Raw genomic sequence first — 27,464 nt, forward strand, 5'->3', positions numbered from 1 at the left:
CACTAAAGGGCCTTACGAACCGGTGCTATTGCCCGGTTCTGCACTAGTGATGCAAAAAGTAAATTTTGCTTGAAGATTGCAGCACACACAGATTGCTTGGCAGACTAAAATAAGTAGGAGCTTCTGATTGGACCCTTCAAGCCATAGTGTTGTTAATATATTAGTTATTATATTATGTTACTAGAGTATTAGAATAACTTCTTGATATATGTGTTTATATGATTTCTGACATTTACTGCAATAATATTGATGGTCAGGCACTATACTGTGCAAAAAAATTATGTTTTTCTTTTCGTAGTTGAAGCAATTTTCCTGTACCAATAGTGTGACACTACACTACTCTTCATTTTTACAGGCCATGGAACAATAAATAACTTGGCAACGGATACACTGTGGTCTACAATTGTACTGTAATTATGTGTGCACTTTGAATCTATTGGATGTTTGAATGTATTGTTAATCGACAACTACTGATGCAAAGGTATGTTCTATTTGTAATACGAAATGATTCTTATTTGTACCTCCATCAGTCCTCACATTTTCTATTTGTAATATGAAATGATTCTTATTTGTACCTCCAGCACTCTTCTATCGCTTCTTTTAGAACTAATGACATAAAAATGTGGTCTGGAGTCTCGTCATGTTTGAACAAAGTTGGTCAGAATGATATAGTTGTTTTCTTCAAGTTCATTATATTAATTTTTCCAGTATATAGATTATTTATTTGTTCACACAATACATGGCAGGAGATGTGTGTCGAGAGGCACATGAATACGCACGTGGTCTGTTTTTCAGCATGGTAGTCTAAAAAACTGTGGTATTCTCAGAACACGTAGAAAATGCTTTGCTATCAAACAGGGCAAGTGCAGATTTCCTTGAATATAGTTTATTTTACAATTGTGTTGCCAACATGCTTCCATTGTTTTATCACCATAAAATAGTTCTAGGTGCACATATAAAATTTAGTGGCGTGTATGGGTGATTGTAGTGCAGTTTTGTTGATCTGCTTGCATTTTCAGCATTATAGTGTTGATATACTATCTCAATAAAACAGTGTATACGTATAATATGTACAAGTTACATTCAAGCTATGGCAGTGTGCCTGGCTAAGATGAACTGGTAATCTTCTGCTAGCTGAAAAAAACTTTTTTCGTCTTTACATGTGTTTCTTGTTGAAACTCTTTTTCGTCTTTGCATGTGTTTCTTGCCGAAGCTTGTGATTTTCAAGTTATGGTAGTACATATGTCTACCCACTTGCATGACTTCCGATTACCCTTATTTTGCTCCTCCTTAGCCTTGTTCTGTTAGTGCAGTTCTTTTAAATAGCAGGGACAGAGTCCCAGAAAACATGCCTGATTGCTTTTCTTAGTGGTGCACTTGCAAGTATATGTGGTAGTTTCTGTTAGTTTCTCAAGCTTTTCTACAAGGTTAATAATGTCACCAACAATTTTTTCCTTAACTGATCAATATCTTAGAAGTTGTCACTCATTAGTTTTCTTTTCCTTATCCGATCTCTAGCGAGTAGAGTGATTTATTTTCGCAATACCTAATTCTGATCATAGGTAATGACAGATTTGTTTTCATTAAATGAGATTCTTGTTTTGTGTTGATTTTGCAAAATTTCTGTAGCTACATATTTGCTCAATCCAATAGACAGATTTTGCAAGATTTCGAAATTATTGTGTTTCAAAATTGTTATACTAATTCCTCAATGCTCTGTTCAAGGCTTTGTTCTTTATCCAAAAGACAGATTTTACTCAACCTTCAGTATAATATTTGCTTTGTTCTTATACTGATTCCTCGATGCTCTGTTCATGGCTTTGTTCTTATTTCTGAAGCTATATATTTGCTCTATCCAAAAGACGGATTTTACTCAATCTTTTGCCTTTTAGAAAAAGGGAGATGCCATTTAGACCTTACTCTGTCAAACTTGATCTTCAACTTGCCGCTACTGTTTCTAAGCATTTTCCCAAAAACTGTTGCATTTGCTTTAGAGAATGAGCTCACCTTATTCAGAAGATATGCAAGTAAAAAATTAGAAATTGAACAATTAGTTCCGCTCTTAAATTTTGCCCAACAGTCCAAATTATCCAATAAATCATGTGTTAGCAGGGTCAAATTATAGAAGTTGAGTCACTTGTTCTAAATTACCCAATCCAACTTATTGATGTTAATAATATGCTTTGTGTTAGACTGTTAGTCAAATTGTCGAAAGCCGTAGCTGGGTCGAGGAGCCGGCCTCCGCCTTTGGCCATTACGTGAGAAGCAACACCGGCGCTGGCCGTTCCGTGTGCAGAGTGCGTGAGTTAGTGATTTAATTCCATCCTTTCCATCTCATGATGTGATTTTTTCTTTAGGATGAATTAGTAACTTTGTGTGGAGGTGGCAGCACTACCTGCTGGTTGGTGTAATGCCGTGCTTGACAGGGTGATCTACAATTCCGAGTTTGTTTAATGGCTTAATGTCTAAGCACTCAATCCCTTATTCTGTTGTGTTGCTACCAACTTGGTTTGCAAGGAACAAAGCTTCATCTGTGTACATCAAGATTGCTAATTGCCATCTGAAGGTTGGTTTTGTTATCTGAGTCATCAGTTTTGTCATCTTGATCAACGATGCAATTTCAGTGAGGATATGTTTACGTTGCTTATTACTGTGCTTGACAGGGTGATAGTAAGCATGAAGATGCCTAAGCTTATGAGGAAGCTGCAAACTGCGACCAAAAATTCTCACTTCAGGGTATTTCTTTTTACAATTTACTGCGCATGATACATATCCTTCGCCATTAACATTCTTTTCCTCTCAGGTACTCTCTCTCGATCTCGATCTCGATCTCAGAGAGGAAACGAGGCAGCCACGGCCTCCTGCCCCCCTTCTCTCTCCCTCTCTCCCGTGCCTCCACGCTGCCTCCGTACTCCCACGCTGCACACCGCTGCTGCTCCCCAACCACGGCGCTGTGATGGTGCTTGCTCGCCTGGTAGCCGCCTCGTCTCGCCCGATCTTGATATCGTCCGGGGCGGCGCCGGCACCGCTCCACCGCGTCGTTGCCTCCTCTGCATCATGAGAAGCGCCACCATTGCCTCCACCCTCACTGGGCAAGGAGCTCGAGGTGTTTGGGGGTTCGTGTTTCCTACTAAGGCCAAAACACTATTGGAGGTGTGTGTGCAGCTCTAATTTGCTGACATCCTTCTTTCTTTTACCGCTGACTGCATCTGTCAAATGAACTGTGTGGGTGCTTTCAGATAAGGATACTGGTTTTGTAGATTTAGTATGATTCTGGACATACTCTGAAACTAAAATGTACTAGATCTGTACCCCTGTACCTCTGGACATACTTTGGAACTAAATTATACTACTATGCAAGGTTGTTTCTAATGACAGTAAACTGCATAATGATGTTTCAAATTATTTTGCGCAAGGTTGTTTCTAATGACTTGTCCATTTGCTTATTTCCTTGTTCAGTTTGAAACCAGTCGTTTGGAGCAGATCAGCTCAAAAGGATCCTTTGTACCATTTGCAGACTACCTATCTCCCTCTGGTAATTCGTTTCTGCTACATGAATCTTGATGTACAATTCCCATTTCACTTACTAGGAACAACCATTCAACTTAGCTGATAATGAAGGAGATTGACAGGCCTGGAGTCTCGCTCGCCTCTGTTTTCCCCCTATGGACACACACGAGACTCAGATCTTGGCTCGTCGTAGAGGAATCGATAGCAAGAATCAACCAGAGAAAGGATGCACACAAGGTACTCGATGGTTTTCCCCCAGCACTAGCTTTGTGTTGAGTTCGTTTTTGTATTTTTCTGTTTATGACTGAAACGAGGAGAAGCTACACATTGTTGTTCTCCTTTACGGCCTCACGCATACACACAGTGCACATCCAGGTCGTGCAGTACACCATGACCCTCTCACCTTTGCCCATGCCTGTTATACGTGTGCAAAGCATGCCAATAGTGCCCAGCACAGGAGCTGCACCCATGCTACATGCCCTGCTTTATTTGTTACAGTTTTACACAAGTGGAAACCCCAAGCTAAATTATAGAGAACAAGAATAACTCACAGTCAGAGATCAGATTGAATGAGAACTGGTGCTATAATTGATTCTTTTGCAAGGAGGGGTTTCAGTGTTCAAACATAATGCATTTCCATTTTCAGCTTGACCAAACTTGTATGCGGAGTAAAAGGAAAAGGTGGGGGTATAATGACATATCTGTGATTACATGGTCAAAATATAGGCCTAGGATATTTGAATGTTTCCATATAAATGTAATCCTCTACCCGCAAAATAATAATATAAATGTAGTCCTCTTATATCTCGTAGCTTCCTGTTACCAGGATTGATAGCTATCGTATTTCATTTCGTTGTTTAGTAATGAATTGTTGTGATGCATTTTTTACTTTAATCCTTGCTACTTTTAAAGCACCCTTCTTGCGCAGATCATTTTGTATAGATGTATAATGGCATGCCCGTGATTGCTCTGTAAAAACCCGTCCTAGGATATATGAATACTTCCATATAAACATATGCCTCTTCTATTTTGTAGCTTCTCATTCTAAGGAACGATTTATATCATATTTCATTATGTTGTTTGGTAAATAAATTTGCTTTCTGATTCTTTTTTGTTAAGTATCCAAGTAAGAGTCTGATTAGTGGCGGTGATTTCAGAGCTCGAGGCAGAGATGGCGGAGCTCGGGTGAGCTCGAGACTATGGATCCAGGGCTTGAGTGCTCACGGGATGGAGGTGCTCAGGATGGAGGCAAGGGAGGGTGCCCTGTGGGAAGTGATTTATGTGCACTTTGATCAGGTTTTTTATAACTGATGGCATCTTACATTGTTGTCTTTTACCGATTAACTGGTTAACTCTTTTCCTAAATGGTCTTAGATTTCTGCTTTCTATTTGCGCCAGTTTCTTTTTACAAGAGATGAGATCTTACACAATATATTTTTGCCTTGGTTGATCTAATTAAAATTTTCCTTCAGCACGTGCATATGATGTTAATTTAAAGCTATTTGGAAGTACATATCCATGGGCGAAAAAATATTATCATGTATTTTGTCTGTCATTTTGCTTGTGTTGATGTAGTTTATTGAGCTTTTTCACACGTCATGATATTATCCCTTAATTTCTACTACTAGGCTGCTTTGACATTTAAAATTCATTGTACAAACATTATTTACCTAATTTATGGAAACAATAAATTTGTAGCTCAGGTCAACTAGGAGATGATGTAAACCAAGTAGCTCACCGGTTTAAGATGGTATATTCTGTATTTTCGTTGCTTTATGGAAGGACAAAAGATGTTAGATATGCATGCTACTACAGTTGAGCTATTTTTCAGTTTTCTACATGAGCCACAGTGCCGAAGCCTTTGGACAGGCACTTTGTGATAGAATGTGTCAAACATAGGTCTGTTTGCTAGAATATGTGTTGTGCCGATGCTGCAACTAGCATACGCAAAATTACTTTGCTATATGTTTTTCATAATACTACATTCCATCAATTAAATGACTTCTTATTGTTTTGAATCTACTTAGGTGTTTAAAGATTACTTTGTTCCAGCGCCTACTTTGGATCATAGGAAACTAAAAAAAAAAGAGGGCGCCGCCACCACCGTCATCAGGCAGGCCCACATCCACGCGCTGCTCGGCGTCACCAGGTCACCGACACAACTCCTCATGCCCAGGTCGTTCAACATTTTCTTCCGCTTTTGGTGCGTCACATTTAGAGTCTTTCTTTCCCATTTTACCATGTTTGCATGGTAAGATGTTTGGTCGGATTTGAAGGTTTGTAGCCTTGGCTCCAAAGCTTCAAGCTCTTATACAAATTAGAACTGAGGGCCTTTTAAAATGATTCCTGCATGAAGTGTTGTTCAGTGGGATGTATAATTTTTCTTTATCTGATCGGCTATCCTTGGTGCTGCTTTAAGTACTGATTTCATCATCATATGACTACAATAAAGAAGCTGTGTCTATAAATATTACTAACTACTGATACTTTGCATCATACTTTGCATCAGTGATTTTAATTCTGTTGGCCCTCCTTAAGATTGTTTGGGAATGTGAGGCTTAAAAGTTTCAACCCTGTGCAATCTTCTTCTCGGGTGTGGATGTGTGTCTGACTAATTAAGGGTTCTGTTAATAGTGATATGTCCTTAAACATTATATGGGTATTGCGTTGCTTGTACTTATAGCAAGTGGAATTTTTTCTCATATGTTTCAATATGTGCCTGAATAATATTAATGTACACTCTTTCAATACATGACTTACTCTTGGCCTTTGCGCCATTGGCGCAACTGGTCATCTAGTACATTTAAATGATAAGTTCATGTGTATTATGTGATATCTCGAATATCTCAAACTCTCTTATATGAAGTGAAGAGAAGTGTTTTAGGGAAATGAACATGAAAATTTCAAAAAACTCACCACAACTTCATTTTGAAGTGACTAAGAAGGATCCAGGCTTAGTTTTTCATTTTGATGTTTTAGACTTATTTAAATCTTAATCAAAGTTAAGTTTGACCAGAATTCAAATGAGAAAAACAAATTAAAAAAAATCAAAAAAATGGAAAAACCAGTGCACATAGTCCATATATATAGAATATATGTGTAGGAAAGTTATTTGGCTGATTTAGACAAGGTCGAAAAAAACCTTGCTTAGAAATGAGGCCGTTTACCCTACCTTTGGACCCTCTTTTTAGCACATTTTTCATGAAAATTTCAAAAACCTCACCATAGCTTCATTTTGGATTGACTAAGAAGGATCCAGGCTTAGTTTTCCATTTTGATGTTTTAGACTTGTTTAAATCTTGGTCAAAGTTAGGTTTGACCAAAATTCAAATGAGCAAAACAAAATTCAAAAAAATCAAAAACAGAAATACAACATTATTCATAGGTCCAACATCATTCAAACATAGTTCTAACATAGGTCCAACATCATCCAACAGAAATACAACATTATTCATAATGTTTCATAATTATTCATAAATAGCGTTGGGGCTTTTGTCTGTTCCTTGAGCTTCTTGCCATTGTTTTTCTCCTCGTGCACCTTGTGCTCATTGCTTCTTCTCCTCTTGGTTGCAGTACCTTGCGCGTCTTCTTCAAACCTACCATAGAGCCGTGCAAAACATAAAGGGTAATGAGATCATGTCAAGTGATAAATGTACAGTAGTATTTGACCCTTGCAAGATTTACATACCTAGCAGAACTCACAACAACAGAAGGTTGATCATCATTTGGAGCCTCACTTGGATCATCATTTGGAGCCTCACTTGGATCACCATGATCACCATTTGGAGCCTCACTTGGATCACCATGATCACCATTTGGAGCCTCACTTGAATCATTATTTGGAGGATATTTTCTATCATCGTCAAAATCATGCGGCTGTTGACCATCATCATTTGGAACCTCATCAAAATCCTCATCTGATGCAACCGGCTGTTGACCATCATTTTCATCATCTGTTGAGGCAACCGGCTGCTGACCAACATTTTCATCGAAGCCTTCATCGAAACTCTCTCCGAACGCTGGATCTACAATGTTATCATAATAATTATCGAAATGACCAGACCCACCACACCTTGTGCACTTAAGCTTCCTCGCTCCAAGTCCAACTCCTTCGCTGCGAGGTCTGATTCGACTCTTCCTTGGTCTACCTGCTGCTCTCTTCAGAACTGGAGCACAAAGCTTGAATCCAGGGTCCACCATGTCCCATTGTTGTTTTCCCTCCATAGCAGGCAAGGCATAAGCATATGTGGCTTTGAACCTTGCAACATAGTAGTAATCATGCACATACTGCTGTATGTTCCCTGCTGGACCTGAGAGAGAAGTGATGAAAAACAAGTCATGAATGCATGGCAACCCAGTTATCTGCCATTGCCTACAACTGCAAGTTCTAGATTCTAAATCCAGTGGATATCTCCATTCCCTCTTCTGTTTATCCAAATATGATATCTCTGTTGTGGTACCCGAGCAAAGAGTCATGTTCATTTCCAAGCCTGTTGTTTTCTTCTTCAGTTCATTCATCACGGCAGGAACGATAATGTGGCCCATGAATTTTGCCTCAGCTATTCCTGCACGATAATGAAATTTCTGCATGTATTCTATCCTTATCCTGTCAAGCAAATCCACCAAATAATGACCCTTTAGTTTCCGGATCGTTGTTGAAAGACTCTGCTAGATTATTGTGCACATAGTTAACTTTGCTCAGTTCACTGAATTGGCTTCTGGCCTATAACTTGGAGTGGTGTGTTTCCAAGTATTCTTTCACTTTGGGATTCATGTATAACAACCTCAAGTGGTAGTTGTGCTTCTTCACACTGCAAGTCAAAGATGCTGGCCATAAATTGTCGGTATACACCTTTCCTTTGAATTTCTTCATGAAATTTGCAGCAAGGTGACGCATGCATTCCTTATGATCTACTCCAGGGAACACATTGTCCACGTCCACTTCTAAACCTTTGCAGGCATCTGTATGAATGACCAACCCATTGGGATGTGCAATAGCTCGACGCATGTTATGCAAAAACCAAGTCCAGCTCTCCTCAGACTCTGTCTCCAGCACACCGTAGGCAACTGGAATTACAAAACTGTGTGCATCAACTGCACAAGCTGCTACTAACTATCCTTTAAACCTCCCTGTGAGAAAAGTGGCATCAATAGCCAAATAAGGCCTACAGCCTGCCAAAAAACCCCGGCGACAAGCCTCAAAGCAGACAAAAACCCTCCTAAAGCATTCCTTGGTCTTTGTCACTCCCCTGAATGTGTACTCCACGGTGTGGTGATCAATATCTACAATACTACCTGGGCTTGTCCTCTCCACTTCACCTGTGAATGAATACAACAATTGAAAACTTTCCTGCCAGTTACCATAAATAGAATCCATAGCATGTTGTTTACCATTGAACAACCTCATGTATGGTAAATATATCTTGAACTTATCTTTGATGTTCTTCTGCAATTCCTTTGGACCCACTTGCTGGTTTTCTTTCACCCACTTCTTTACTTCTTCTGCCACCCATCTTGACTTGGCTCTACTGATTGTATCCTTCCTAAGGTTGACTCCTGGCATGTGTGCTTAAAAGGGTTCACTTTGACCTGAACATTAGTGCTATTTCGCATTTTAGATGCGAGTAGCCTCCATGGACAACCCTCAGTCGGACAGTGCACTCTGTAACGTACTTGATCGCTCTTGTCAACTTTGAAAGTACGTTCTACCTTGATGCAGTATGTCACAAGTGCATTTCTACAGTCAGTCATGGATGCAAAAATGGTACCTTCTTCCATATGAGGGTTCAAAGGGTCCCATTCAATAGCCGCAAGGTCTTCGTTCTCACCCACCACCTCATCATCCACACAGACTGCATTGTGAGCCTCTCTTGGTTTTCAGCCCGAGGTGCCCATCGTAAATTCTGAATAACATCAGAATATAGCTTCTCTTCACCAACCCCAGAATTGTAGTCATCAGGCTCCACTTCAAGGGGGACCCTACTGCCGTTGCCCACACTTGTCGAGCCACCACGTCGCCGTGCACCAACTAAACTGTTCTGGCTAGAGATGCCATTATGATGACTTGGTTCTCCCCGAGATGTTGCACCCGTCATCCTAGGTCCAAATGCCCGCTCAAGCACATCAATTTGCAGCCTCACATGAAAATTATCTTTCTCTTTATGCCTAGCAAACATGGTAGCTAGCTCTTCATCATTACTAACTGTCACCCATTTCTTTCCCCCATCATAGTATTTGTATACCACTTCATCAAGCAAACCCCAAGGATATTGGCTACAAATAAGTATCATGCATAGCAGAAGTGGCATCATCAATAACATGCGACATATCAGAATGAATAGCAGAAGTAGGTGTAGGTGTCGCAAGCTTACTCATAACAGAAGGTCAATCAAGTGCACAGCTAGATGGTAGTTCCTTACCTCCCCTCGTAGTTGAGGGATAGATCTTGGTTTTTAGATCTCTCAAGTTCTTCATAATGATAAGCAGATATATATCCCAAGTGACTCAAAGAATAGAGCTATGCTCCACGGCAACGGCGCCAGAAAATAGTCTTGATAACCCACAAGTATAGGGGATCGCAACAGTTTTTGAGGGTAGAGTATTCAACCCAAATTTATTGATTCGACACAAGGGGAGCCAAAGAATATTCTCAAGTATTAGCAGCTGAGTTGTCAATTCAACCACACCTGGAAACTTAATATCTGTAGCAAAGTATTTAGTATCAAAGTAATATGATAGTGGTGATAACAGTAGTAAAAGTAATGTTTTTGGTGTTTTGTAGTGATGATAGCAATAGCAACGGAAAAGTAAATAAGCGAAGAGCAATATATGGAAAGCTCGTAGGCAATGGATCGGTGATGGAGAATTATGCCGGATGCGGTTCATCATGTAACAGTCATAACCTAGGGTGACACAGAACTAGCTCCAGTTCATTGATATAATGTAGGCATGTATTTCGAACATAGTCATACGTGCTTATGGAAAAGAACTTGCATGACATCTTTTGTCCTACCCTCCCGTGGCAGCGGGGTCCTTACGGAAACTAAGGGATATTAAGGTCTCCTTTTAATAGAGAACATGAACAAAGCATTAACACATAGTGAATACATGAACTCCTCAAACTACGGTCATCACCGGTAAGTATCCCGATTATTGTCACTTCGGGGTTAACGGATCATAACACATAATAGGTGACTATAGACTTGCAAGGTAGGATCAAGAACACTCATATATTGATGAAAACATAATAGGTTCAGATCTGAAATCATGGCACTCGGGCCCTAGTGACAAGCATTAAGCATAGCAAAGTCATATCAACATCAATCTCAGAATATAGTGGACACTAGGGATCAACCCCTATCAAAACTAACTCGATTACATGATAGATCCCATCCAACCCATCACCGTCCAGCAAGCCTACGATGGAATTACTCACTCACGACGGTGAGCATCATGAAATTGGTGATGGAGGATGGTTGATGATGACGATGGCGACGGATTCCCCTCTCTGGAGCCCCGAACGGACTCCAGATCAGCCCTCCCGAGAGGTTTTAGGGCTTGGCGGCGGCTCCGTATCGTAAAACGCGATGATTTCTTCTCCTTGATTTTTCTCTCGTCGAAACTCAATATATGGAGGTGGAGTTGGAGTCAGAGACGCAACAGGGGGCCCATGAGGTAGGGGGCGCGCCCCCACCCTCGTGGCAAGACGGTGGCCCCCTGGCCTTCATCTTTAGCAGGTATTTTTCTTATTTTCTGAAAAGTGTCTCCGTGATGTTTCAGGTCATTCCGAGAACGTTTGCTCCTGCACATAAATAACACCATGGTAGTTCTGCTGAAAACAGCGTCAGCCCGGGTTAGTTCCATTCAAATCATGCAAGTTAGAGTCCAAAACAAGGGCAAAAGTGTTTGGAAAAGTAGATACGTTGGAGACATATCAACTCCCCCAAGCTTAAACCTTTGCTTGTCCTCCAGCAATTCAGTTGACAAACTGAAAGTGATAAAGAAAAACTTTTACAAACTCTGTTTGCTCTTGTTGTTGTAAATATGTAAAGCCAACATTCAAGTTTTCAGCAAAGATTACAACTAACCACATTTGCAATAATGCATAGGTCTCAAGTTACTCATATCAATAGCATAATCAACTAGCGAGCCATAATAATAAAACTCGGATGACAACACTTTCTCAAAACAATCATAATATGATATAACAAGGTGGTATCTCGCTAGCCCTTTCTGAGACCGCAAAACATAAATGCAGAGCACCTTTAAAGACCAAGGACTGACTAGACATTGTAATTCATGGTAAAAGAGACCCAGTCAAGTCATACTCAATGTAAACTAACAATAACAAATGCAAATGACAGCGGTGCTCTCCAACTGGTGCTTTTTAATAAGAAGATGATGACTCAGCATAAAAGTAAATAGATAGGCCCTTCGTAGAGGGAAGCAGGGATTTATAGAGGTGCTAGAACTCAGTTTTGAAACAGAGGTGAATAATATTTTGAGCGGTATACTTTCATTGTCAACATAACAACCAAGAGATGATGATATCTTCCATGCTACACACATTATAGGCGGTTCCCAAACAGAATGGTAAAGTTTATGGTCCCCCTTCCACCATAAGTATCAATCCATGGCTTGCTCGAAACAACGAGTGCCTCCAAGTAACAAGAGTCCCAGGGGGAGTTTTGTTTGCAATTATTTTGATTTAGTTTGCATAAAGCATGGGACTGGGCATCCCGGTGACCAGCCATTTATCTCGTGAGTGAGGAGCGGAGTCCACTCCTCTTGAGAATAACCTGCCTAACATGGAAGATACGGACAACCCTAATTGATACATGAGCTATTCTAGCATACAAAACATGATATTTATTTGAAGGTTTAGAGTTTGGCACATACAAATTTACTTGGAACGACAGGTAGATATCGTATATAGGTAGGTATAGTGGACTCATGTGGAATAACTTTGGGGTTTAAGGAGTTTGGATGCACAAGCGGTATTCCCACTTAGTACAGGTGAAGGCTAGCAAAAGACTGGGAAGCGACCAGCTAGAGATCGACAATAGTCTTGAACGTGCATTGAAATTAATCAACACTGAATGCAAGCATGAGTAGGATATAATCCACCATGAACATAAATATCGTGAAGGCTATGTTGATTTTGTTTTCAACTACATGCATGAACATGTGCCAAGTCAAGTCACTTAAATCATTCAGAGGAGGATACCACCCTATCATACCACATCATAACCATCTCAATAGCATGTTGGCACGCAAGGCAAACCATTATAAATCATAGCTAATCAAGCATGGCACAGGAACCCATGATCCCTAATTGTCATTGCAAACATGTTTATTCATAATAGGCTGAATCAGGAACGATGAACTAATCATATTTACAAAAACAAAAGAGGTCGAGTTCATACCAGCTTTTCTCATCTCAGCCAGTCCATCATATATCATTATAATTGCCTTTCACTTGCATGATCGAATGATGTGAATAATAATAATAGTGCACGTGCATTGGACTAAGCTGGAATCTGCTAGCATTCAATAAACAGGAGAAGACAAGACAATATGGGCTCTTTTGTCAGATAAACAATAATGCATATAAGAGCCACTTCAACAATTTAATTATGGTCTTCTCCTATCGACCCCCAAAGAAAAGAAAAGAAATAAAACTATTTACACGGGAAAGCTCCCAACAAGCAAAAGAAGAACATGAAATATTTTTGGGTTTTCTTTTTAATTACTACTACAAGCATGGAAATTAAACTGATTAAAAGCTAAAAGTAATTTTTTTGGTTTTTCTTAAGGTTTATTAAACACACAAGAAGAAAGCATAAAAAGTAAATTAAACTAGAATGTATGATACAATGAAAAAGTATGATCACCGACATCTAGCAATGAGTGTGTGAGCATAAATGTAATGTCGGTGAGAAATACGTACTCCCCCAAGCTTAGGCTTTTGGCCTAAGTTGGTCTATGGCCACGGCTGGCCTGGCGGATATCCATAATAATAGTTGTTGGGGTCGTACTGTGATGCAGTAGCTATCGCCTGCTGAGCTGCAGCGTGGCGACGAGCAGCCTCCTCTCTCCTCTCGTACTCATTTGCCTCCTCTCTGGTAATAGTATATCCTCCTCTTGCCTGATAATCAAAGAAAGCAGGAGCAGGGAGAGTAATACGGACAGCACGACGTCTGTCAAAGATTAGTCGATACTAGAGAGGTGATTTGTTCCTCTCGACAAACTGGTGGTGGACCATAGCATTAAAATCTAGATAGGCGGGTGGTAATTAAATATCATCTTTGCGCACATCTATACCAAGAAAATTAGCTACGCGGGTTGCATAAATTCCACCAAAGAAATCTCCATTACGTCTATTAAGATGCAACCTACGTGCAACAATGGCTCCCAAATTATATGATTTGTCTCCTAACAGAGCACTCCTAAGAATACTGAGGTCAGGGACACACACACGTGACATGCCTCATCTTTACCATTTATGCATCTACCTATGAAGAGAGCAAAATAATGTATGGCAGGAAAGTGAATGCTCCCTATGGTAGCTTGTGTAATATCCCTAGATTCTCCCACAGTTATATCAGCAAGAAAGTCTCTAAATTCAGATTTGCGAGGATCCCTTATACTACCCCATTGTGGAAGTTTGCATGCAGTGGTAAAATCCTCTATGTCCATGGTATAAGATTTATCATAAAGATCAAACAGGACACTTGGAGAATTACGTGAAGTGGAAAATTCAAACCTCCTCACAAAGGAGCTAGTGAGCTCATGATACTGACTGCACTTCTCTTCCTCGAAGCTCACGAGATCGGCGTTACGCAAATATGCATTGAATTCTTCTTTTATTCCCGCTTGATCCATAAAATTTTCAGAAGGCCACTCACAAGGACGCACTGGAGCGTCTCTTGGTGGCTCTTCGTCAGCATCACGCATTGGAAGTCTGGGTCCTTGCTTCTTTGAAGAACCACCTTGGAACATTTTCCTAAGCATTTTTCTTCCTCTAAAAAATTCTGAAATTTTTTAGTAACTTCAAAATAAAAGTAAACCAAACTCAATAATATTTATAGAAACTACTCCTACAAGTGCCTAGGGCCTATATCATGCATCAAAACTACTTTTGACCATATAAATTTGACATGCAATCTCAAGAACAAGGTCACCTAATCAGCAAAAATTTGCAATGAATAAAGCACTAGAACAAAAACTAATTGGACCAATGGAGGAGTCACATACCAAGGAACAATCTCCCCAAGCAGTTTTGTGAGAGGTGCTTTGAGCAAGGAGATCGAAAATGGCAGCAAAACGAGCTTGGACTCGGGTTTGAGATGGTTTTTCGTGTTTGGGGGAGGAAGAAGGAGTGTATGGGTGCAGGAATAAGTGGAGGAGGGCCACCGTGGGCCCATGAGGCAGGGGCGCGCCCTAGAGGGGTAGGCGCGCCTTCCACCCTTGTGGCAAGGTGGTTGCCCCCCTGGTGTGTTCTTTGTTCCATAAATCCTCAAATATTCTAGAAAAAATCATATTTAATTTTCAGGGCATTTGGAGAACTTTTATTTTCGAGGTATTTTTATATTGCACGGATAATCAGATAACAGACAGAAAATTATTTATTTTTATTCTATTTAATATAAATAACAAAAAGTAAAAGTGGGATACAGAAGGTTGTGCCTTCTAGTTTCATCCATCTCATGATCATCAAAATGAATCCACTAACAAGGTTGATCAAGTCTTGTTAACGAACTCATTCCGAATAATATGGAACCAGAGAAATTTCGAATAACACTATGTTACCTCAACGAGGATATGCACCTTCCCAATAATAAGAATATCATATTTCTTCTTGACAGTAGGAAGAGGAAATTCAAAACCTCCAAATATAATCGATGGAATTTTTCCAATAGAGTTGATACTATGAACTTGAGGTTGTTTCCTCGGAAAGTGTACCGTATGCTCATTACCATTAACATGAAAAGTGACATTGCCTTTAGTGCAATCAATAACAGCCCCTGCAGTATTCAAAAAGGGTCTTCCAAGAATAATAGACATACTATCATCCTCGGGAATACCAAGAATAACAAAGTCCGTTAAAATAGTAACATTTGCAACTACAATAGGCACATCCTCACAAATACCGATAGGTATAGCAGTTGATTTATCAGCCATTTGCAAAGATATTTCAGTAGGTGTCAACTTATTCAAATCAAGTCTACGATATAAAGAGAGAGGCATAACACTAACACCAGCTCCAAGATCACATAAAGCAGTTTTAACATAGTTTCTTTTAATAGAGCATGGTATAGTGGGTACTCCTGGATCTCCAAGTTTCTTTGGTATTCCACCCTTAAAAGTATAATTAGCAAGCATGGTGGAAATTTCAGCTTCCGGTATCTTTCTCTTATTTGTAATAATATCTTTCATGTACTTAGCATAAGGATTGGTTTTGAGCATATCAGTTAATTGCATACGTAAAAAGATAGGTCTAATCATTTCAGCAGAGCGCTCAAAATCCTCATCATCCTTTTTCTTGGATGGTTTGGGAGGAAAAGGCATGGGTTTCTGAACCCAAGTGAGGGAGTCCTGGATTAGGGGGTCTCCGGATAGCCGGACTATATCCTTTGGCCAGACTGTTGGACTATGAAGATACAAGATTGAAGACTTCGTCCCGTGTCCGGATGGGACTCTACTTGGCGTGGAAGGCAAGCTAGGCAATACGGATATGTATATCTCCTCCTTTGTAATCGACCTTGTGTAACCCTAGCCCCCTCCGATGTCTATATAAACCGGAGGGTTTTAGTCCGTAGGACAACATACAATCATACCATAGGCTAGCTTCTAGGGTTTAGCCTCTCCGATCTCGTGGTAGATCAACTCTTGTACTACTCATATTATCAAGAATAATCAAGCAGGACGTAGGGTTTTACCTCCATCAAGAGGGCCCGAACCTGGGTAAAACATCGTGTCCCCTGCCTCCTGTTACCATCTGCCTTAGACGCACAGTTTGGGACCCCCTACCCGAGATCCGCCGGTTTTGACACCGACATTGGTGCTTTCATTGAGAGTTCCTCTGTGTCGTCACCGTTAGGCTTGATGGCCCCTTTGATCATCGATAGCGATGCTGTCCAGGGTGAGACTTTTCTCCCCAGACAGATCTTTGTATTCGGCGGCTTCGCACTGCGGGCCAACTCGCTTGGCCATCTTTAGCAGATCGAGAGTTATGCCCCTGGCCACCAGGTCAGGTTTGGAAGCTTAAACTACACGGCCGACATCTGCGGAGACATGATCTTCAACGGATTCGAGCCCCTGCCGAGTGTGCCGCATGGTCACGATGAGCATGATTTAGCTCTACCATCGGACAGTGTTCATGAGAACGCACCGACGACCGCTCCGACCCTCAATTCGGAGCCAATTGCGCCATCCATGGACGGGTGGATAGACCCCGCCACGGAGGTCGTATTCTCAGCGGCGATCGAGCCGAATATCGACCTTACCCTTCACGGGAGCCGTGACGCCGAACTACCGGATTCTTCCCCGGCCACGGACTCCGAACCGCCTGCGCCCGTGCCTATCGAATCCGACTGGGCGCCGATCATGGAGTTCACCTCCGCGGATATCTTTTAGCACTCACCCTTCGGCGACATACTGAACTCATTAAGGTCTCTCTCCCTGTCAGGAGAGTCCTGGCCGAACTATGTTTGGCAGGATTGGGATGCGGATGATGAAGAAATTCGTCGCCCACCCACCACCCACTTAGTAGCCACTGTCGACAATTTAACTGACATGCTCGACTTCGACTCCGAAGACATCGACGGTATGGACGACGATGCGGGAGACGAAGAGGAACCACTGCCCACAGGGCACTGGACATCCACCTCATCATATGATATATACATTATGGACACACCAAAAGAAGGCAATGGTGACGAGACAGCGGAGGATGACCCCTCCAAGAAACAACCCAAGCGCCGACGTTAGCGGCGCCCCTCTAAGTCTCGCCAAAGCAAAAGCGGTGACACCGGCACATGAGATAATAGCACTCCGGACAATGCCGAAGACGACAACAATCCCCTCTAGCAAGATTTAGAGCAGGAGGATGGAGAAGCCAGCCCTCTCGAGAGAGCGGCAGATAGAGAGGCGGAGGATGATAATTACATGCCTCCCTCCGAAGACGAGGCAAGCCTCGACGATGATGAATTTGTCGTGCATGAGGATCCCGTCGAGCAAGAGCGCTTCAAGCGCCGGCTTATAGCCACGTCAAATAGCCTTAAGAAAAAGCAGCAGCAGCTTCAAGCTAATCAAGATTTGTTAGCTGATAGATGGACTGATGTCCTTGTGGCCGAGGAATATGAACTCGAACGCCCCTCCAAGAGTTACCCAAAGCGCAGGTTGCTACCCTGACTGGAGGAGGAAGCATTAAAACCTACATCTCCAGCGTATGACGTGGCTAATCGGCCACCTCGTGGCCGCGATAGAGAGGCATTTCAGCCAAAAGCTCAGCCCGCACCCCGACGCCACTCAAAAAAAATGTCAAGGCACGGGGAAACACGCTAGACCTGCGAGACATATTGCAGGACAAAGAAAAACACGCAAGATCGATCTACGGATCACGAGGGTGCACCACCACGTGGGACGATAACCGTCACGCCGGATACAGTAAAAGTAAATCCGGTCGGGCCGAACACAGCAGACAAGACTCATTTGAGCTGCGTCGCGACATAGCCCAGTACAGAGGCGTCGCACACCCCCTATGCTTCACAGACGAAGTCATGGATCATCAAATCCCAGAGGGTTTCAAACCCGTAAATATAGAATCATACGACAACAAAACAGATCCTGCGGTATGGATCGAGGACTTCCTCCTCCACATCCACATGGTCCGCGGTGACGATCTACACGCCATCAAATACCTCCCACTTAAACTCAAAGGACCAGTTCGGCATTGGCTCAACAACCTGCCAGCAGAATCCATTGGCTGTTGGGAAGATCTAGAAGCCGCATTCCTCGACAACTTCCAGGGCACTTATGTGCGACCACCAAATGCTGATGACTTGAGCCACATAATTCAGCAGCCAGAAGAATCGGCCAGGCAATTCTGGACACGGTTCCTGACAAAGAAAAATCAAATCGTTGACTGTCTGGATGCAGAGGCCCTAGCAGCTTTCAAGCACAACATCCGCGATGAGTGGCTCGCCCGGCACCTTAGCCAGGAAAAGCCGAAATCCATGGCAGCCCTCACAACACTCATGACTCGCTTTTGCGCGGGAGAAGACAGCTGGCTGGCTCGCAGCAATAACATATCAAAGAACCGTGGTACTTCAGATACCAAGGACAGCAATGGCAGGTCACGTCGCAACAAACATAAGCGCCGCATCAATAGCGACAATACCAGGATACGACAGTCAATGCCGGATTCAGAGGCTCTAAACTCGGTCAGCGGAAAAAGCCATTCAAAAGTAGCACTCCGGGCTCGTCCAGTTTGGATCGTATACTCGACCGCTCGTGCCAAATACATGGCACCCCCGACAAGCCAGCCAACCACACCAACAAGGAGTGTTGGGTGTTCAAGCAGGCCGGCTAGTTAAATGCCGAAAACAAAGATAAGGGGTCACATAGCGATGACGAGGAGGAGCCCCGGCAGCCGAACACCGGAGGACATAAGAGGTTCCCCCCACAAGTGCGGACGGTGAACATGATATATGCAACCCACATCCCCAAGAGGGAGCGGAAGCGTGCGCTAAGGGACATATATGCGTTGGAGCCAGTCGCCCCAAAGTTCAACCCATGGTCCTCTTGTTCGATCACCTTCGATCGCCGGGACCACCCCACTAGTATCCGTCATGGCGGATTCGCCGCACTGGTCCTAGACCAAATCATTGACGGATTTCACCTCACTCGAGTCCTTATGGACGGCGGCAGCAGCCTGAACCTGCTTTATCAGGACACAGTGCGCAAAATGGGTATAGACCCCTCAAGGATCAAACCCACAAAAACGACCTTTAAAGGCGTCATACCAGGTGTAGAGGCCCATTGCACAGGCCCAGTCACACTGTAAGTGGTCTTCGGATCCCTGTATAACTTCCGAAGCGAGGAGTTAATCTTTGATATAGTCCCGTTCCGCAGTGGCTATCATGCACTGCTCGGGCGAACCACATTTGCGAGATTCAATGCGGTACCGCATTATGCATACCTCAAGATCAAGATGCCAGGACCTCAGGGGGTCATCACAGTCAATGGAAACACAGAGCGCTCTCTCCGCACGGAGGAGCACAGTGCGGCCCTTGCAGCAGAAGCGCAAAGCAGCCTCTTAAGGCAATCCACCAGTTCGGCGATTAAAGACCCGGACACCTTCAAGCGCGCCCGGAGTAATCGGCAACAAGACCACCTGCCACGTTCCGAGCTCTCATAGCAATGCGGCCCCCGCCCCAGTTCCAGCCAAACAACGAAATCCGTGCCACGCGCACATAATTACGCATTGAAAATACTATGGGCACAGGTGGGGAGGGGGCACGACTACGGAACGCCCCAAGACGTGGCTCAACCGCACTATGGGCTTCCCGCTTTGTTATTTTCTTCTCTTTCAGGACTTTAAACTCTGGAAACCCTGTCTGGCAGTATGATTGCCGGACACACGATGCAACAACCAAGGAGGCATAAATCTACGTCGCACCACGGAACTCCCAGGTGGCTTCTGATAACGAGTGAAATACTTGCTTTAAATACCATTCCTCAGCTTGCCCTTGGAGGGGACATGTCAAATAGTCCTACTTTTTGCTTATTGCACTACTTGTATCATTCTGCTTCGACGCACCTTTTTCAATAAACAATGCATAACACTAGACTATTATCGCATTCTCTATTCTTCTTATATATATATAGTGTTACTATTCATCACCCAGGGTGCAGAATAAGTTATTGTTCACCCGAGGTAATCTTACGATCATTTCATAATTAAATTACGTTTGGAATTCAAATAGTTACATTTCTATTGATTCACTACGTAAAATTTGACATAAGAAAATAAAAATATAGGTCATAAGACAAGAAAATTTGTAGTTTATGTGTATTTTAGACTATGTTTTTACGTTTGTAATTTTACATAACATAAAATATTTTTTACGGCGATTATATATTTTTTACGGTCTCTTTTTGCGTCGGAAATAAGACAAAACTTACGAAACGTAAAATTACGGTGCATTGATGGTAAAATGGAGGGGGGTGAAGAATAACTATTCTTCACCCAGGGTGACGAATAGCGCGACCCTATATATATATATGTTTATTCATAACATTCAGCACCTGTACACTCTGGTACAGCCAATACGTCAGTGGCTTAAGCATACCCCATAATACGGCGTGAGAAGTCCGAACACTTTCGACAGTGCGGCACCCCGAACTTATAGCATTATATGCATCAGCTCCGAATCATGTCTTGGGTCAATAGTTGGGTTTGCCCGGCTCCCATGTTTTGGTACCTTATGTTCCGCTATATTGGCTAAGGTAGCACTGGGAGAACTACTGCGATTGTGCCCCGGTTCAGTTGGGCTAAGCACCTCAGTAGAGAAAGCTAAAACTGACTGTCATGATAAGGCGAGAGCTGGTCGCTGTTCGAGAGGTCTCGAGTCCCTCAAGACTTATGCCGCTTAGAGCGAGGAGTCGGCTTTGTCCGGCTTAAGGCGTGCATAGCGCCCCGAATTCGGCCTTCCGAATACTAGGGGCTTCGCCAAAATTTAAAATTGTAGACTTCTATGGCTAAGTGAGAGTGATAAAGCATTATAGTCCGGTTGCCTTGTTTGTTGTGCTGAGCACCTCCCTCGAAGGACCCAACAATGGGAAAAAGAGTGCTCAGGTTTATCCCGAACACCCCAGCACTCGTGGCATGGGGGCAGAAGCTGACGACTGGCCATCTCTCAGATTTGATAAACAGCCGCACAGAAGTTAATATTTTAAATCCAAACAAGCGTTGCATAGCGCATATGAGCAAGTTTTCATAATACATGATCACACGAGCAAGTTTATTCAAAAATTACATCCTTCGCACACTCGTCTGCCACAAGACGGGCACCCTTCAGGACACCCTCATAATACATCTCGGGGTGGCGATGCTCCTTGCCCTGCAGCGGCCCCTCCTTCACTAGCTTCTCGGCGTCCATCTTGGCCCAGTGCACCTTTGCACGGGCAAAAGCCCGGCGGGTACCTTCGATACAAACGGACCGCTTGATGACTTCCAGCCGTGGGCAGGCATCCACAAGCTGCCTCACCAGGCCAAAGTAGCTGTTCGGAAGGGAGTTGCCAGGCCACATCCGGACTATAAAGCCCTTCATGGCCTGTTCGGCCGCCTTGTGCAGCTCGACCAGTTGCTTCATCCGGTCGCTCATAGGCATCGGGTGTTCGGTCCCAGTATACTGAGACCAGAACAATTTCTCCGTCGAGCTTCCCTCCTCGGCTTGGTAATACTTCACGGCATCCGACACGCTGCGGGGCAAATCTGTGAATGCTCCTGGAGAGCTCCGGACTCGGGTAAGTAACAAGTAATTTACTTTCACATGCTTGCTTTGCATATTGAATTCCTTACCCGCCGCTATCTTCCTCATCGCCTCAATTTCTTGGAGGGCCTTTTGGGCTTCAGCCTTGGCATGCTTTGTGCTTTCGAGGGCCGCGGCAAGCTCAGACTCTCGCGTCTTCGAGTCAAGCTCCAAAGCCTCGGGCTTCTTCACGAGAGCCTGGAGCTCTTGCTGCACCTCGCCCACCCGTGCCTCTTGTTTTTCCCGCTCGGTGCGCTCCTCGGCCGCTTTGTTTTCGGCCTCGGACAGCGCTTGCTTCAGGGTCGCCACTTCGGTCGTGGCCCCTGGCACATTCATGACGATCCTGTCATTTAGCAACCACATTTTCTTTTTTTATATAGACAAGGTATTACTTACCTTTGTTCTCCTCGAGCTGCCTCTTGGCAAGGCCGAGCTCCTTCTCGGACCGCTCGATGTCCTGCTTCAGTGCAGCGACCTCTGCCGTTAGTGCGGCAGAGGTCAGCAGCAAAGCCTGCATACGCATACAGACATACTTATATTAGACTCCTGCAGATATTATTGATCCTCTATTCGGCTTTTCTTTGTGAACACCAAACAGAGCATCAGGGGCTACTGTCTATGCGGTAACATTTTCCTATATTTTAAATACTTACCTCAAAGCCTGTTAGAAGGCTGGCACAGGCTTCAGTCAGTCCGCTCTTGGCGGACTGAACCTTCTTGATCACCGCACTCATAATTGTGCAGTGCTCTTCGTCGATGGAAGCACCGCGAAGCACTCCCAGCAGGTTGTCCGGTGCCTCTGGATGGACAGAGGTCACCGACACGGGCGACTTGCCCCTCTTGGAAGAGGGCCGCCTGCTCGAGTCCGGAACCGCTGGAGGTTCCGGCGCGGTGTCCGGCTGTGGGCCGAACTTGGAGCCCCTAGGAGCCTTGCTCCCTTTGCTCCTGGAGTCCGGAAGGTTGCCTTGAGGTGCCTCCGGGAATGTCTCCCCCCAGCTTGGTGCCCCTTGAGACAATACCTCGCCATTGTCCATAGGGCAAGGAGAGGAGGCGGTTGGAAGTGTATCACTATTCATGTCCGACGAGTCCAAGGAACCATCCGACGATGATGCGTCGATACGGGCTTGGGGCGGACTGCATAGTCATATTCCACGTTAGGAGAAGCAGTGCGACAAAGATATGCTATGAGTTACTCTGGTATCCGAATACTTACGACTTCGCCAGGGGCTTGGCCCTGAGCAGCCACTCGTCTTCGCCGTCGGTGGCGGTGGTGGAGCAATCCAGAAGGAGAGTCCTTCCCTTCTTGGACCCTTCGGCCTCCCCGGTTGGGGCAGCCTTCCTTTTCTTGTCTCCCCCGGCTGGAGGGGGAGAATCTTCATCTTCCTTCTCCTTGTTTTCACTGGAGGAGTGCGTCTCGGTGTTATCGGACGATGAGTCCGATACCACCTGGCGCTGGGAACTCTTTCGGGTTCCCTTGGCCTTCTTCTTGGTCTTCTCCAGCACCTCATATGGAGCTAGAGTCCGCATCTCCGTCAGGAGAGCATCCGCAGGGTCTTCGGGCAGAGGGGCCGAACAGTTAATCCGCTCCTATGTCTCCACCCAGTCCTGTCAAAGGCATGGGAGCTCAGACCCCGCACCTTGTTAAGCTATGGGAAATAATATCCTACCAGATGTACAGAACTTACCGGATTCGCAGGGCGCTTTGCGCTTAGCCCGCGGTCCTCGGTAAGAGAAGGAGGAACCTCGGCGCCCTTGAACAGCACCCTCCAGACGTCCTTATGCGTCATGTCGAAGAGCTCGTGTAGAGTCTGGTGCTGGGCCAGGTCAAACTCCCATAATGTGAAATCCCATTGTTGACACGGGAGGATTGAAGGAAATATGCCCTAGAGGCAATAATAAAGTTATTATTTATTTCCTTATATATCATGATAAATGTTTATTATTCATGCTAGAATTGTATTGACCGGAAACATAATACATGTGTGAATACATAGACAAACTTAGTGTCACTAGTATGCCTCTACTTGACTAGCTCGTTAATCAAAGATGGTTATGTTTCCTAACCATGAACAAAGAGTTGTTATTTGATTAACGGGATCACATCATTAGGTGAATGATCTGATTGACATGACCCATTCCATTAGCTTAGCACCCAACCATTTAGTATGTTGCTATTGCTTTCTTCATGACTTATACATGTTCCTATGACTATGAGATTATGCAACTCCCGTTTGCCGGAGGAACACTTTGTGTGCTACCAAACGTCACAACGTAAATGGGTGATTATAAAGGAGCTCTACAGGTGTCTCCAAAGGTAGATGTTGGGTTGGCGTATTTCGAGATTAGGATTTGTCACTCCGATTGTCGGAGAGGTATCTCTGGGCCCTCTCGGTAAGGCACATCACATAAGCCTTGCAAGCATTGCAACTAATGAGTTAGTTGTGAGATGATGTATTACGGAACGAGTAAAGAGACTTGCCGATAACGAGATTGAACTAGGTATTGGATACCGACGATCGAATCTCGGGCAAGTAACATACCGATGACAAAGGGAACAATGTATGTTGTTATGCGGTCTGATCGATAAAGATCTTTGTAGAATATGTAGGAGCCAATATGGGCATCCAGGTCCCGCTATTGGTTATTGACTGGAGATATGTCTCAGTCATCTCTACATTGTTCTCGAACCGTAGGGTCCGCACGCTTAACGTTACGATGACAGTTATTATGAGTTTATGCATTTTGATGTACCGAAGTTAGTTCGGAGTCCCGGATGTGATCACGGACATGACGAGGAGTCTCGAAATGGTCGAGACATAAAGATCGATATATTGGAAGCCTATATTTGGACATCGGAATCGTTCCGGGTGAAATCGGCATTTTTCCGGAGTACCGGGGGGTTACCGGAACCCCCCCGGGGGTTATTGGGCCTACATGGGCCTTGAGGGAGAAGAGAGAAGGAGGCAAGAGGTGGCCGCGCGCCCCTCCCCTTCCTAGTCCGAATAGGACAAGGGAAGGGGGGTGGCACCCCCCCTTTCCTTCCTCTCTTCCTCCTCTTTCCCCCTCTCTCTCCTTGTCCAACTAGGAAAGAAGGGAGTCCTACTCCCGGTGGGAGTAGGACTCCCCCTTGGCGCGCCACACCTTGGCCGGCCACCCCCTCCTTGGCTCCTTTATATACGGGGGCAGGGGGGCACCCCTAGACACACAAGTTGATCCACGTGATCGTTCCTTAGCCGTGTGCGGTGCCCCCTGCCACCATATTCCACCTCGATCATATTGTTGTAGTGCTCAGGCGAAGCCCTGCATCGGTAGAACATCATCATCGTCACCATGCTGTTGTGCTGATGGAACTCATCCCCGAAGCTTTGCTGGATCGGAGCCCGGGGAGCGTCATCGAGCTGTACGTGTGCTAAGAACTCGGAGGTGCCGGAGTAACGGTGCTTGGATCGGTCGGATCGGGAAGACGTACGACTACTTCCTCTATGTTGCGTCAACGCTTCCGTTGCGGTCTACAAGGGTACGTAGACAACACTCTCCCCTCTCGTTGCTATGCATCACCATGATCTTGCGTGTGCGTAAGAATTTTTTTGAAATTACTACGTTCCCCAACAGTGGTATCAGAGCCTAGGTTTTCTGGTTTGATGTTATATGCACGAGTAGAACACAAGTGAGTGTTGGAAATATGCCCTAGAGGCAATAATAAATTAGTTATTATTATATTTCCTTGTTCATGATAATCGTTTATTATCCATGCTAGAATTGTATTGATAGGAAACTCAGATACATGTGTGGATACATAGACAACACCATGTCCCTAGTAAGCCTCTAGTTGACTAGCTCGTTGATCAATAGATGGTTACGGTTTCCTGACCATGGACATTAGATGTCATTGATAACGGGATCACATCATTAGGAGAATGATGTGATGGACAAGACCCAATCCTAAGCCTAGCACAAGATCATGTAGTTCGTATGCTAAAGCTTTTCTAATGTCAAGTATCATTTCCTTAGACCATGAGATTGTGCAACTCCCGGATACCGTAGGAGTGCTTTGGGTGTGCCAAACGTCACAACGTAACTGGGTGACTATAAAGGTGCACTACGGGTATCTCCGAAAGTGTCTGTTGGGTTGGCACGAATCGAGACTGGGATTTGTCACTCCGTGTAAACGGAGAGGTATCTCTGGGCCCACTCGGTAGGACATCATCATAATGTGCACAATGTGATCAAGGAGTTGATCACGGGATGATGTGTTACGGAACGAGTAAAGAGACTTGCCGGTAACGAGATTGAACAAGGTATCGGGATACTGACGATCGAATCTCGGGCAAGTATAGTATCGATAGACAAAGGGAATTGTATACGGGATTGATTAAGTCCTTGACATCGTGGTTCATCCGATGAGATCATCGTGGAACGTGTGGGAGCCAACATGGGTATCCAGATCCCGCTGTTGGTTATTGACCGGAGAACGTCTCGGTCATGTCTGCATGTCTCCCGAACCCGTAGGGTCTACACACTTAAGGTTCGATGACGCTAGGGTTATAAAGGAAGTTTGTATGTGGTTACCGAATGTTGTTCGGAGTCCCGGATGAGATCCCGGACGTCACGAGGAGTTCCGGAATGGTCCGGAGGTAAAGATTTATATATGGGAAGTCCTATTTTGGTCACCGGAAGAGTTTCGGGGTTTATCGGTAATGTACCGGGACCACCGGGAGGGTCCTGGGGGTCCACCAAGTGGGGCCACCTGCCCGGGGGAGCCACATGGGCTGTAGGGAGTGTTCCTTGGCCTACATGGGCCAAGGGCACCAGCCCCACTAAGGCCCATGCGCCTAGAAGGGGAGAGGGTGCAAACCCTAAGGGCAGATGGGCCCTAAGGCCCATATACCCTGCGCCTCCCTCTCCTCCCCCTTGTGGCCGCCACCCCTTGGCCATCTAGGGCTGCCGCCCCCCTAGGGGTGGGAACCCTAGAGGGGGCGCAGCCTCCACCCCTTCTCCTATATATATGAGGCCTAGGGGGCTGCCCAAAACACACGTGATTTGATCTCTGCCTGATGGTGCAGCCTTCCCTCTCTCCCTCCTCTTCTGTGGTGCTTGGCGAAGCCCTGCAAGATTGCCACGCTCCTCCATCACCACCACGCCGTTGTGCTGCTGCTGGATGGAGTCTTCCTCAACCTCTCCCTCTCTCCTTGCTGGATCAAGGCTTGGGAGACGTCACCGGGCTGTACGTGTGTTGAACGCGGAGGTGCCGTCCGGTCGGCACTTGGTCATCGGTGATTTGAATCACGACGAGTACGACTCCATCAACCCCGTTCACTTGAACGCTTCCGCTTAGCGATCTACAAGGGTATGTAGATGCACTCTCCTTCCCCTCGTTGCTAGTCTCTCCATAGATAGATCTTGGTGACACGTAGG

The 27,464-nt window shown here is 44.5% G+C and overlaps 1 long non-coding RNA gene across 1 annotated transcript; it reads left to right on the plus strand.

Annotated features, from left to right (window-relative positions):
- Positions 1-2,811: 2,811 nt before the first annotated feature.
- Positions 2,812-5,874, plus strand: LOC125547867 (uncharacterized). Its single transcript, XR_007300815.2, has 5 exons — positions 2,812-3,153; positions 3,460-3,535; positions 3,633-3,747; positions 4,668-4,806; positions 5,538-5,874. It is a non-coding gene; the product is annotated as an uncharacterized LOC125547867 (long non-coding RNA).
- The last annotated feature ends 21,590 nt before the right edge of the window (positions 5,875-27,464 follow it).

Source organism: Triticum urartu, chromosome 3A, assembly GCF_056163025.1.
Source record: "Triticum urartu cultivar PI428250 chromosome 3A, HENAU_Tu73, whole genome shotgun sequence".
NCBI classification, from domain to species: Eukaryota; Viridiplantae; Streptophyta; class Magnoliopsida; order Poales; family Poaceae; genus Triticum; species Triticum urartu.